General features: G+C 37.7%; 1 long non-coding RNA gene across 1 annotated transcript; it reads right to left on the bottom strand.

Moving 5' to 3' along the window:
- Window positions 1-772: 772 nt before the first annotated feature.
- LOC124215214 (uncharacterized) lies at window positions 773-10,436 on the bottom strand. Its single transcript, XR_006882303.1, has 2 exons — window positions 10,088-10,436; window positions 773-10,003 (listed from the first exon to the last, which is right to left on the bottom strand). It is a non-coding gene; the product is annotated as an uncharacterized lncRNA (long non-coding RNA).
- Between the last annotated feature and the right edge of the window lie 3,337 nt (window positions 10,437-13,773).

The raw sequence follows: 13,773 nt of genomic DNA, 5'->3' as shown, positions 1-13,773 counted from the left end.
CCATCGACGGACAAAAATTCCTCCAGTACCTTGTATAATTATAAACGAAAGGCATGCTGGCACTCAGTTTCGGCCAATATTGCTATAACGATTCCGAGTTAAATCAGATCAAGATTTTCAGAGACTCGGGCAACGGTTTACCTAATTAACTTCTCAAACGCACCAATTACACCGATTTTTCTCAAGAATCGAGATAAGTAATTTCATGCGAATCCGCCGAGGTTCGTTCATACAAGGAGTACGATCTTACATCGATTGAAGGTGGAGTCTGATACGTGCACGAGAGTCGGTGACTATCGCTCCGCAATGGCGTAGCCGTTGACAATGGTTCAACGTTTATGCGGAGTCCGACGGTAAAGCGGTCTGATTACGAGATAAGAGAGAAAAGGTGAGCCAGGCGGCATAAGCAGTCGGGCTTTACATGGTCGTGAAAGATTAAGCGTCCAAGCTAATTTTCGTATCATAAAAATCGTTACAACATGTGGGCAATAAAATAATACAGTGTGTCTAGAGTAATTGCTAGTGTGAAAAAGCGACAAACACCGCGATGCTGCAGCAGCGGCGTTGAACGTGCTTGAAATCATCTCGATGACCAAACTTGTATGATAGAGAACCGCAGAGAAGACTTTCTAAAACACGATCGGATTGCCGCTGCCGCTCGAGTAGCGGCCGTCCAAGTGGATCACAGAATTAGCATCGTGCGATTTGGCGCTTTTTTATTTTATACACATTTTTTACAACGACGGTAAGAAGGGGATTTTTCATCCGAATGCCTGCGGCCCCGGAATATGGCAAACGACCAGTCCGCTCAACTTCGAACAACGATGCCGGACAGAACTGCAGAAGCCGCGCCTCTTACGACCGGTAAGTCATCGTCGAGATATACAGCGTTAAGATTACACATGTACGAGATGTTGTTCATACGCTCGTTATCGAGGAACCGGCACGAATGCAAGAAGAAAAAATTTCTCCCGTCGGAATAACAAACTACGAGGAAAAAAAAAAGAAAAAAAAAAATAATATATGTATATACAAAATTCAGACGACACTTCTTATCTTATTGACAAAATAATTTGAGAAGTTGAAGAACGGAGAATGTGAGAGAAGTAAATAGGGGGGAGTGACAAATGTTTTGAATAAACGTGCAAACTTACGCACGGCTGTTCCGTCGACAATAAATATACATTTCGACCTGTGTGCGAATGCAGTTTACATATAAGCACAGCTGCACATTTTGCACGGGCCCACATTTCATTTGTCGCTCAAGTTGGGTTAATGTTGATTTCGTCAAGCCACAGCGTGTCAACGTGACAGCACATACTGTGGATAATACCGGGTACCGTGTATGCATCGTAAATACTGTAGTCTCTCGGTCAGATGAGGAATTATATATACTATAGTATTTTTCACGTATGTGGCAGCGGTTGATTCAGAGAGTATGGATAAAAATTTGACTTGTACTACGGGGAGGAGATGAGTTTACTTAAATTCGTTATTTCGATACGTTAGGAATACGTGAACTTAATTCAGGCGATTTTTACACATTTCCCGTTATCTTATCGATGACGTCATAGACGAGCGTGGAATTCGATTATAGACGTAATGCGTCGATTGTCGATTATATTTTATGTTGGTACAAGAGTTTCATTATTCGTGATTAAGCCTATCGGAGAAACTTGGAAATTGAACCAAGCCGAGCGGATCAATCTGCAAGCTGTCACCGATTTTCGGTGGGGATTTTGATGTATTAGACGGATAAATCGCAAGAAGCAATTTTAAAGACAGGATTTGAAATTGAAATCGAAAACGATTGATTGAATGAATTCAATTTCTTAATGTAGAAAAGAATTTAAAATCACATGTTCGAGTAAAGTAAGTTCAGCTGTTGACAACTTTAAAAATATCGTGTTATTGTGTCAGTTTTTTCAACATGTAAACAAAATGACTTAATAATTCGTTAAAATTGGACTAAAAGTACGTTCTTGGTATTCAAAAGTATCGCACGATATTATAGTTGCTCCACAGTGCGGTCAATAAACCGGCTTTTTTAATTGAATTCCATAGATTAAACTTTTTTTCGACAAAGGGGAAACTGATCGGTATTGTTTGAAGTTGATTTAACTCGTTTGACTTCGATCACAGCTTTCGAACTTCTTGATAATTTTTTATTATTTGACGGAATAATGTGATCAAATCATAGGAAAGTATAGGAAAAAGAAATTTGTAATGTTGCAAGTTGTTGATAATTTTTCTATATCAAATTCGATCATCGATATTTCACTAGTTTTTTGCACACAACTGGCCGTGACCTCGCATTTATCTGCACGACTTCGTAATAACGTAATACACTCTCATTGCGATCAGAATATAACGAAATGCAATTCCTTGGATTTGATTATGAGAAAAACCCATTCAAAGTAAAGGATGTACGCGAAAGTGCGTATACTGACCTAATTAACGATTGTGAAATGGTAAGTTTCGAGTCAAGGTGTAAACAAGGAAATCATTGTGTTGTAACGACATGCATGAGCGAGTTGACCGCTGGTCGATTTTTACAGTTTGTGGCCATGTGCCATTGTAATACGACGCCCATTATATTTTTGCCATCCCATTTAACCTTGGTTCGTTCTTCTTCTTTCAAACTACGCGTCGACAAAACTAAATAAGCACGACAATATGATCCTCGTATATTTAAATCACGCGCCCCTCTCGCTCGCTTGTTTTGGCTGATCAGCTACGCCTTAGGCAGTAGCTACTACTTGTTGGCTAGATTTCATTTGAGATTATACACGAAATAAGCAGCAACTGTTTGTCACGCAGCGGTATGCACGACAAAGAATAAGAATGGTAAAAATTAATTGAAGAGGAAAAACCTGAGGTGAAAAAGAATAAAAATAAGAACGATTGATTGGTTCGCTCGGCGTCGATCTGGTGTAAAATATTCGTCCGTGAATAATCGTAAAATCTACATTTTGATCGCGGTTATATTCTGCGATGAGTAAGCTGATATTTAGAAGGAATTGATATAATACGTGCGGTAATTTTTCAGGCTCTTTGTATTATCGGTTTCAAAATGACGTTAATTCGAACATCTGAGAACTATAGATAAATTTCATCATTATTGACGAGTCTTGATGTGACTCTGTGAATAAATTTGTGCCATCGGCTGAGGTTGCACACAACTTTTTCCAAATATATGTTGCCAAGTAACCCACAACCATGAGCTTTTGAATATTTGCAAGTTCAAGAGCAGGTTTCGTTTTTTGTTTCGCGCGATTCTCTGTCCTTAGTAAAGCGAATCAATCGACGAATCGCGTTACAAAATACCTACACATACGATCGTCACCGAAATTAAAGTTCCTCCTCCTTCCTTCTCCAGAACGTCGATATGGATTTTCTCGGATAGGATGCGCAGCTGCATTTGTACTGATAATTCTTGCCGTCGGAACAGGAGTGGCTCTTGTTATCGGCGTTAGAGATGCCGGGATAATGCTGGCGATTTTATTGCCAATTCTGGTGCTATCTGCAGGATTAGCCAACCTGTTTCTCTGGTGGCAGCACAAGAAGGCCGTTCGACGTCGAGAACTGGCAGCAAACGAGTGGGTCTCAACACCGCAAGCAGTACAGCAGGTTCGATGATTGAATGTGTTCAGTATAATTAAACCGGCGTTTTCGCACATGCGAATCAAATCATTCGAACTGTTCGACAGGTACAGGCATCGGCACCGTCCGAGACTCCAAGGAGCAGCGGTTCCTGGTTCAGTAGGTTTTCTCTGAGAGCCTCAACGCGCTCAACTCCGCCTCCTGGATATCAAACGGTGGTCTCGGGGACCTGATGGACGAATGTATCGATATTACACAGATAAACGTTTTTTATTTGATAAGTACACAAAAAAACGTTACGTTTGTTAACACTACGTTAGGTACGTTTTTTTATTTTCTCGAAGTCTGGACGATCGCTTGGCGGTATCGTTTTCTATTTTTCCTCGGACTCCGGAATGAAAGTGTTTTCCTACGTGGGATTGCTTTGAGCCACATTTTTGTTTTCGAAAGTGCTTAATGAAATATTAATGGGGTTCGTGAGGCGTAGCGGTAAAAATATCATTGCGGAGGAAACAAAGTATGTCTTTTTACGACACTTTGAGGTCCTAGTAAAAGTGATACTTCGAGAACGTGTTATGTATATAGATTAGGGCGGTCCTCAAAAAAGTCATTTTCCAATCTCGACCGGCTCGCTCTTCAAATCACTTCCGAATAATTCAAAAATGATTCTTTCATTTTTTTCAGATTTTTATCGCAATTCTAATACGTGCCCGTAAGAGAGTGGATTTCTCCATCTAGTCCTTTCAGGTGCATATTAAATCCACCGAATGGATTTCGATGAAATTTGGTGCAGGGAGGTTTCTTTATCGAATTTTGTTATTTCAAGTTTATATTTGTAATTAGCAACCTCGAAAACCCTCGAGCACTGAATTTAATTGCAATCGAATCACTTTTTGGATTTTGGTACGCCATATTGAATCCGCCGTCATGAGTTTTCAAATTTTGAGTTCAGATGCGTAGTCAGCGATCCACGAAATCGCCGTATACCAAATTTTATAGAAATCCGTTCGGTAGATACATTGGCAGGTACGAGTTAGAGTTGAGATAAAAATTTGAAAATATAAGGGAATCATTTTTTAATTATTTGCAGCCGATTTGGGGGGTGAACCGGTCAAGATTCGAAATGACCGTTTTCAGGATCACCTTAATATACATAGATATTATACATTACAGTGATAATCAAACCTGCCAAAATTTGAGTTTACATGCAAAAACATTCACGTTCTACCTGTGTATATAGTTCCAGAGGAGTGGAATTCGATATGCTTAAAAGAATTCAAAAACGTATCTAATTGTAAGACGCAGACGAATGGTAGTTACATATTTTTTTAAATAATTTTACGCTTGCGTGATAAATTAAGTTCAGTATTGTATCATTGTTGGATCTTAATCTGTACTTCATGAAATATATGTCATTAATTTGTAACTCATAAACGTATAATGATCAATGTTCGTGGAATTGGAATGTATCTGCAGTGTGGGTCGAAACTTAAAGGATAAGTTACAAGCCAAAAAAACATTACATAGTATGATATTCTGAAACTCATCGAATATCATGGAAATTGATTTGACGTTACAAGTTTACGCAGTAAACCAAAACGAATCGAAATGAATTGTGCCAGTCAAAAACGGAATTGCCACGAATTAAAACAAATTGAATAGAATCAACAGACCTGTGTGCCAATTCTTTTGAATTTCATTTGATTTGTTTTAATTCCGTTTTTGACATGCTCAATTCGTGTTGGTTTACTGGGTACATTTTCGTTCGGAGCGAAGCGTCATGACATCTATAGTTTGCAGGTATAGAATAAAAATTGAACACTGGTTCAACTAGCGTAGTTATGCAACAAATCGAGAAAAAAAAAGCGTTTAGTAAGACATTTGAAGTACAAAAAACACTACACAAATACCTATTCGTAATTCCCGCATTAATTAGCGAGTGGCACCTCATTTCTGGCAAACTGACAACACTGTATCCCAAAGATGGATTTTCACGGGCGTCAAATTGACGCGACGCGAATTTGAAGCAGCGGCGTCACGCCGTCCGCCGCAAAACTCGTTCATGAAAATGGGTATCGACACAACGGCAAAATGCCGCACATTGAAGCCCACCTGGTTGGTTCAGTGGATCTCAATTATACTTTTATTCAATGAATTTAAAAATATAGAATTGTTAATTGGAGGTATGAAAAAATTGAGATAATGAAGAAGCGAGATAAAGCAGTTGTTCGAGATATAAGAAAATAACACAACTCTACATAAAAATTTGTCGTCCGTTTCCTAAAATTTATTTTATGATTTTTCTTTTCATTGTGCTCCAAAATAAAGGAAAAGTACCCATATTCGTAATGCATGTAACCCAGACAGTACAAAAAGCTTTCTGTTAACTTCTTGCAAGCACAGCAAAAAGCGTATCGGAAGCTCCCTGAAGTTTTCCACCGTAGGGCCTAAGTCCTGAATTGCGAGCTTCCTTGGAGCTCCCCGGAAGCTACTCAGAAACTTCTAATAAGTTCCCAACCAAAGCTTGTAATAAGCTCTGCAGAATCTCTATGTAAGGTATTCTACAAAGCTTTAAGAAAGCATTGTCGGAACGTATAAATATCTCAACTGACATCTTTATGGAAAAACTCAAAATTAAAGTTCTTAACATTTGAGGTGGTGATAAGATAGGTGTGTACGTGAATTGTTGTAATAATCCTCAAGTGTACTCAAAGATTTAGGGATGAATATTTATACAATTCGGATTTTAAAAAGCATAAATGGATGTTATATTTGTGTTAATTTGTAGTATTAACATGGAAAAGGATTATTGACGGATAAAAAATTAAAGGATTTCACATAAAACATTCTCAACGAATGATGAAAAATATGTTACAAGTAGGTGACATATATATCAATAGCTCGCAGTATTTTCAGAGGAAATGAGTTACAAAGGAGCTGAAAAATTGCTTCTTTGGAGCTTTGTGCTGTTTGGGAATGCATTTTAACGAATCAACTATTGATATCTCTTCTATTATTGTCTATTGTTCAGAAGGCCCTGGACATACCGCAATATTTTCAATGTGAACTATGCAATAATAAACGTATGCAAAGGCATCTTAATTATGAACGAGTGCACGATTCTAGAATAATAAAAATGAATTAAACTATTTTTTTATCTCTAAAAATTGGTGCAAACAATTTATATCTGGTTAATTTGTTCAACATATATATTTTATATTTTTATTTTATATCATAAATGTTTCAAAATCAATGCCGAACGGTAAGCTATGGTGTCATATAAGGAACACCGGAAATACGGAAATGTGGGTAGCCCCTAGCCAATCAAAATGTTCGGCGATCGTATTACCTTGAATTTTAGTGAATGATTAAGAGAAATTAATGAAACACCGAACAGTAGGTTACAATAATTCTTTGAATCAATTTTTTTTGACAAAAGCTTGCAGCGTTAGTGTCCCCATAAAGCCATCCTACACGTTCGGCGTTGTCTTCCGTTCAATTTTTTTTTTTTTTAATAGGACTCTACAATTTTAGGTATTTGTGAGCGGTAGGCTGTTACATCAAAAAAAATTCTTATGGGCTTTCGGTCTAGTAGTAGATGTAAATGGCAAACTTCACGGCCCTTGTGCGAGGTTTCGGAATTCAGATAGCGATCTGTGCTGTGCGATCTCGCATAAACGAAACTATGAAAAAAAAAAAATGAAACTATTCTGTATTTTCTCATACTACTTTTTTTTTTAAGTTTTGCAGCTTTGGTCGTGATAGCCCCTTAGTCAGGAGATCTGGTACCATCTCCTCTGTTGGAACAAATTATATTTTAACTTCTATCTTCTCGACACATTCCCGAAGCGATTCCTGGTGTCTATGTGCTTCGTCCTTGGACGATATCCAGCATTTTTGGCCAGATCTGAAGCTCCTTTGTTGTCACAAAAAATTGTGACCTGCGATGAGACGGCGTCAGGGTCTAACTCTTTGGTTATTGCACGTAACCACAACGTTTCTTGCCCCGTTGAGGATAGCGCCATGTATTCAGACTCCATTGTGGATAGCGCTATTGTGCGCTGTTTTTTGTTTTGCCAAGATATGAACCCTCCTTGGAACAGAAAGATACTTTTGGTACTGAGTGCCTGTTGTCGGCTTTGTTTGCCCAGTCCGAGTCACTGTAGCTCTCAATTTCTCGATGACTTTGTATATTAAAGACTAGTTTTGTAGAGAGAGTTCCTTTCAGAACAGATTCCTTGACAGAATCGGCTAGCTAGACCTAACGCGTATGCGATATGCGGTCTTGTTCCTTGGCTTACATGAAGTATACTGCCTACAGCTTCCCTGTTTGGAATTTTTCTCGTTTCACTCGCTTCTACATCTGCCATTGGCTGGTTCTCGCTTTTCTTCCAGGAATACTACATTTCTTCATTCGTGTATCTTATACATGTTCAGGTCTATTAGTCGATACCCTTTAGTGTTATCGTCATAGCTTACAAAGATTAGTTTTTCTGCCTTAAAATCCCATTTTTGGCATCGTCTCTTTGGAACCTGCGTCATTGCCTTGCACCTAAAAACTTTCAAATTTCTCAAATCGGATTTTAGTCCAGTCCATATTTTTTCTGGAGTCTTCCCATTGATTCCTCTGGCTGGAGATCTGTTAATTAGTTAGACAGTCATAGCTACCGCCTCTCCCCAGAATTGTTTTGGTAGGTCAGCATCAAAAAAGCATGCTTTTTTTCTCTCTCAATGATAGTGTGGTTCATTCTTTCAACTAAACCATTCTGTTGTGACGAATGTGGGACTGTTCGTTGATGTCTGATTCCAGATTTTCTCAGGATCCCTTTCAGCTCTCGATTCATGAATTCACCTCCGTTGTCGGATCAGATGGATTTTATTTCTCTCCCGGTCTGTTTTTCCATAAACGTTTTGAACTCCACGATAACGTCTTTGGCTTGACCCTTTTTTTTTTAAAGCAATCGATAAACGCTTTACGACTGAAGTCATCTGTTAAGGTTATGAAATATCTCGATCCTCCAATAGATGCGCTATCTATCGGTCCACATAAATCTGTATGTATTATCTCAAGTATTTCTTTGGTACATTTCCCTTCTTTTGGAAGCAGTTTTTTTGCAATCATACCCTTGATGTATGGAATACAAAATTTTTCTTCAATGTTACTTTGCTTTATTCCTGTTACTCAATCATTACTGAGTTGTGATATGCCTTAGTAATGAAGATGACCTAGTCTCCTATGCCAAAGTTCTTCTAATGACATTGTGCCTAGGTTGATCCCTCCTCATCGCAGATCTCTGTGATCTTTGGAGAGAAATGTACAGATAAACTCCTTTTAACCATTTGACTTATCGAAAGCAGGTCAACTGAGCTTTCCGGTACGTGGAGCACATTGTATGCTGTAACCTCCTGTTTACCTGTACTTGCGGGAACCTATAGGCTGATATCTCAGGTTGACCCTGCTGACATACCTTGCTTGTTCGCCATAGGAACTTTTTCTACGGAGCATTTCCTCGTGTTTTTTAATGCCTCATCCTTTGCCGAAATATGGTGCGACGTACATGGGTCGCCAAACCAGTTTCTACCATTGATTGCCATCGACGATAGAAAAGTCCAATACGAGTTACCTTGAGTAGGCGCTTTCTATTTTTTGCTTTGTTTGCCTGTACTTAGTTGTTCGATTAGCTTTGCTTTGCATCTGCTGGCAAAGTGTCCTGTGCGCTTATACCGAAAACATTGCATGTTTTTCAATTATGGTTTTGTTCCATTTGTGTAAAATGCTGTATCAACTATTCACACTTATAGCCATCTTCGTATTCTTGATGTTTTGCAGCAGTTTCTTCTTCACTGAATCTGCCGTTATTGCTGTTCCAGAGTTTTCCAGACCCATAATCATTGGGCGATATCCTTCTGGTAGTCCTGCCAGGAGTAGCGTTCCTACCCACTCGTCCGGTACCTTAAATCCTATGCTGTTGAGTTTGTGAGCTATTGTAATTACAAAGTTTACGTATTCTTCAATGTCTTTACATTTTCGTAATTGAGTAGTTACCAAGGTCCTTAAGAGGCTGAGCTTGCGCGTCAATCCCGAGTCTTCGAAAATAGTTTGAATTTTTTCCCATACCTCTTTTGCAGTGGCACACTCCTGAATATCCACGTAATTTATGGGGTCTACAGATAAGATAAACTTTGACTCAGCCTTTGTAGCCTTTTTCTTTTCAGCTATGTACTCTTCTGTACCGATCACGCGGCTCCACAGGTCATCGTGTTCTAGCCATGGTTCCATCGCGAATTTTCATGTTGGGAAATTATGTCTTCCTTTCAGCTTCTCGACGAGTAGTGTTTGGTTTGAGTTCAACATTTTTTACGGAAATGACGTCTGTTCGCAGCGAATCGCAGATTAATTCTGAGAAATAACAGAAGGCTTTCACACGTATTTCTCACACATTGAGAGGTAAAAAAAATTGTGTCACTTTCGAGGTTAGCTTACCCAGGCGTCGTACTTTTTATTTTTGTTTGCTTCACATGACTGTTGCAAAAAAATCTACGCTGTCCTTCGCGCACGACAGTTTTTTTTTGTTCGTATTAACTTCATGTTCCTGGGTCCATAACCTGATGTAACAGGATTGTCGAAATAAGTTGTTAGCAATTCTACGTCCTTTGTGTGCATGGACATTCAGGAGAGTATTTTTTTAAAATAATTTTTATTTTTAACTATCGAAGTTCGATATATTGAATTCAAAACAAGCTGACCGGTACTGGCTTCGACCATCGAATGAGCGCCAGGGTTTTTAAATCATGAGTTTACTTTTCGACCACTTTCAACACAACTTGCGTTGACTGAAATATATAGACTGATAGCCTTATGGGACTTTTCGTAATCGAAAATGGACGAGATAAATTCATCGACATGCGGCGCCCTCTTCGTTATACCTTGCGCGCGACGTTGACTAGCACGCGAAACTCAATCCGACAAGCGGTCGGTACGTAAAGACGACAAGAACTGATGTTACCATCGCTCACCGCGTGTGCCCAGATAATACATAGTCGAATATTGTTATGCATATAGAATGACGAACTGGAACCGACTGAAATTTTCGTATAACCTCCTAACGACGCGGTATGCTTTTTGAATATGCAAATTCATTTCAGCCAAATTCAGCAATGTTAATCTAACTCCATCGAATCGACAAAAATAATGTTATCTACATAGATACACAATAATCATGCACCTGCTTTACTGTTAACAGAGTTGGTAACCTTTTCTTGATGCAAAGGATGTGAAACATAATCAATTTATATTCGCGTATATTCGCAGTTTGTTCAAAGTTTTTCAGTTCTTACAACCCGCTGACTATCGATTATTGATGAAAGATAACTGTTTTAATTGTGGATGAAAGATGGTTGTTTTAATTATGGATGAAGGGAGATTGTTTTTATCTTATATGCGAACGGCGAATGACTTTGGATGCTCGCGCACGGGCTTTTTTCTTATGAGGTATGAGATAATCACTAAAATGGGGAACCTGGTGAATACGAAAAACAATCAACAACCAAACCCGGACGGAAAACACGAATCGCTGTAAGTCGTTGGCATTTGCCTATCGGATGATGATGCGGGAATTTTTGAAGAAATGGGAACAAATCGAAGTAGAATAAGCAGAACCACCAAAATACAACAGATAATTCTACAGTTAAATACAAACTGAACATGACCTACGAGCGACACGACAAGAAAGAACTCTGACACTAGAACGATCGCAATAAAAGACCGTAAAACCATTAAAAAAAACTACTGCTGAATAAATTTTACTACATTTTGTGATTATGATGATTCTGAACTACACCGCTCAATCTATGTATCCGTGAAAACAAGATGACTGAGCCTGAGCCAGCCCTAAACCGGACCTAATTCTAGAAAATGAAACGTTAATTTTTCAGTACAGTCAATTAAACTCAGTTACCTGGACTGGATGAAAATACAATTAGTGACACATGGCGATACAGACAAAAATATACTTAGCTTAGATAAGTGGAAATTTAATCAACGAAAAAAAGAGACAAATTAATTAGTTGAAACAGACAGAAGATTTGATTAGCTGAAACTGACAAAAAGTTTGATTAGCTGCAACAGACAAAAAATTTGGTTAGCTGAAACAGACAAAGGTTTTATTTGGTGAAACAGATAAAGGTTTAATTAACTAAAACACATAAACGTTCGATTAGCTAGATCGAACAAAGGAGCGATGATCTGAAACAAGGAAAAATTTTATTAGCTGAAACAGACGAAGGTACAGTTAGCACAATCACATTAGTTCATACACTGACAAAAAATGGGTCGAGCCCAACGTGATATATGTTTTAATATTCCTTGCTTCGATTATTAATTTTATTGATGAAAAAAAAAACATTCTCAATTTTTGAATCGACATCTCTTTCTGCTTTGAGTTATTAAAGTGAATATCTTTTTCGAGTGAACATTCTATAGTTCTCAGTGCATTTGTTAAAAATTGGGTTTGTTGCCCTGAAAAAAAATAATGCGATCAGTTAATCGAGTATTTTTGTACATTTCAGATACTTTTCATAAATACTTACGCCAAGATTTTCCACTATCAATATACACTACCGAGATTTTTGTTCCTGCGCGTTGAGCGTCGGTTTTTAAATGCCGCGCTTTCTCTCATAATTGAAAGGTATCAAGTCCACGCGGAAAGGGCACCATTGAACTTGAAAACTTTATTATTCGTCAAAAAATTGACCGAAGAGCTGAAAAATCAGTACATCGAGAGTACGCAACTCTTTTATACGGGACTTTCACATTTTTGATTCAACTGAATTTTTTTTACGGATTCTGTATCGAAAAAAAGAGATATGTATTCGAGGATTTTTGTTTTTGACGTATTTTGGAAAATAGAGGGGGTCGAAAATTTCAGAATCTGGCGATTTTCGGCTTGGAAACCCATTTTATACAAATTTCCAACTGCGCTTGTAATTGAGCTAGGAACTTCTTTTTTTTCATTTTAAAGCGAAAAGAATGAATTATAATATAAAAATTGTCTCATTAAAAATTATTAACAAATACATATTGTTACAAACAATTGAAATGTTTAAATTCATTTTTAACAATTGCCCCCAAATCGTAGCAAGTTGTTATTATAACCATCGTATTCTACGTTACATTTCCTATCAAAAACGTATTTTTAATTGGTGGGCAAATCATCATTACTATTGGGAAAAAATCAATTTATCTAGCGCGGCGCGTCACATCGGCGCGCGGGTTCCTTTGCACGCCTCATTTTCGCGCCTCGTATCATTTTTCTCTGTAATATAAGTGATTATTCTATATTTTTAATAAAATAATATTATTTGTTGGCAAATAAGACTTTATAAAAAATCGAACGAAAACATAAATAAATAAAAAATATTATGGTACCAAATCAAAAATTAATTTATTAAGATTTCAATACATTATAATATCAGTTAATAAGTACCTCGTATACGTAGTATTTTTGGTTTAAAAATTTTTACAATAGTAGTTTTTTCAGCCAAAGAGAAATGCTTTGCTGCCAATTCTTCATGAGAAATTGGAATAATAGAATGATATTTTAAAGTGCGTTTAACTGTTACAGCTTTTTGGAAACGCGATGATAATCGTTTTTATTCCTCCTCATACTCATAATTTTTTGACTAGCGGCACGTAAGATTCGGTAGGGCTTCTGTCGTCCAGGTAAATAATTCTACAGGTGTGCGAATAAGATTATTTACCCTCTGAAGACTAGCTCTAGCAGCAAGTGATTTTAAAGTTCCACCTATACCGTCACATGGCCCTTTACCATGTGATATTGGGAAAAAGGGCCACTCAGCTGTTATTTGAAAATCTTCAAAATGATGAGTGACGTTTATTTATTTTTTCGTTCGATTTTTTATAAAGCCTTATCTGCTAACAAATAATATTATTTTATTAAGAATATAGAATAATCACTTACATTACAGAGAAAAACGATACGAGGCACGAAATGAGGCGTGCAATGGAACCCACGCGCCGATGTGACGCGCGGCTCTAGATAAACTAATTTTTTCCCAATAGTAATGATGATATGCCCATCATTTAAAAATACGTTTTTGATAGGAAATTTAATGTAGAATACGATGGTTATAATAAAAACTCGCTACGAG

The sequence above is a fragment of the Neodiprion pinetum genome, chromosome 3, assembly GCF_021155775.2.
Source record: "Neodiprion pinetum isolate iyNeoPine1 chromosome 3, iyNeoPine1.2, whole genome shotgun sequence".
In the NCBI taxonomy this organism is placed as follows: Eukaryota; Metazoa; Arthropoda; class Insecta; order Hymenoptera; family Diprionidae; genus Neodiprion; species Neodiprion pinetum.
This window is presented reverse-complemented; position numbering and strand designations above follow the sequence as displayed.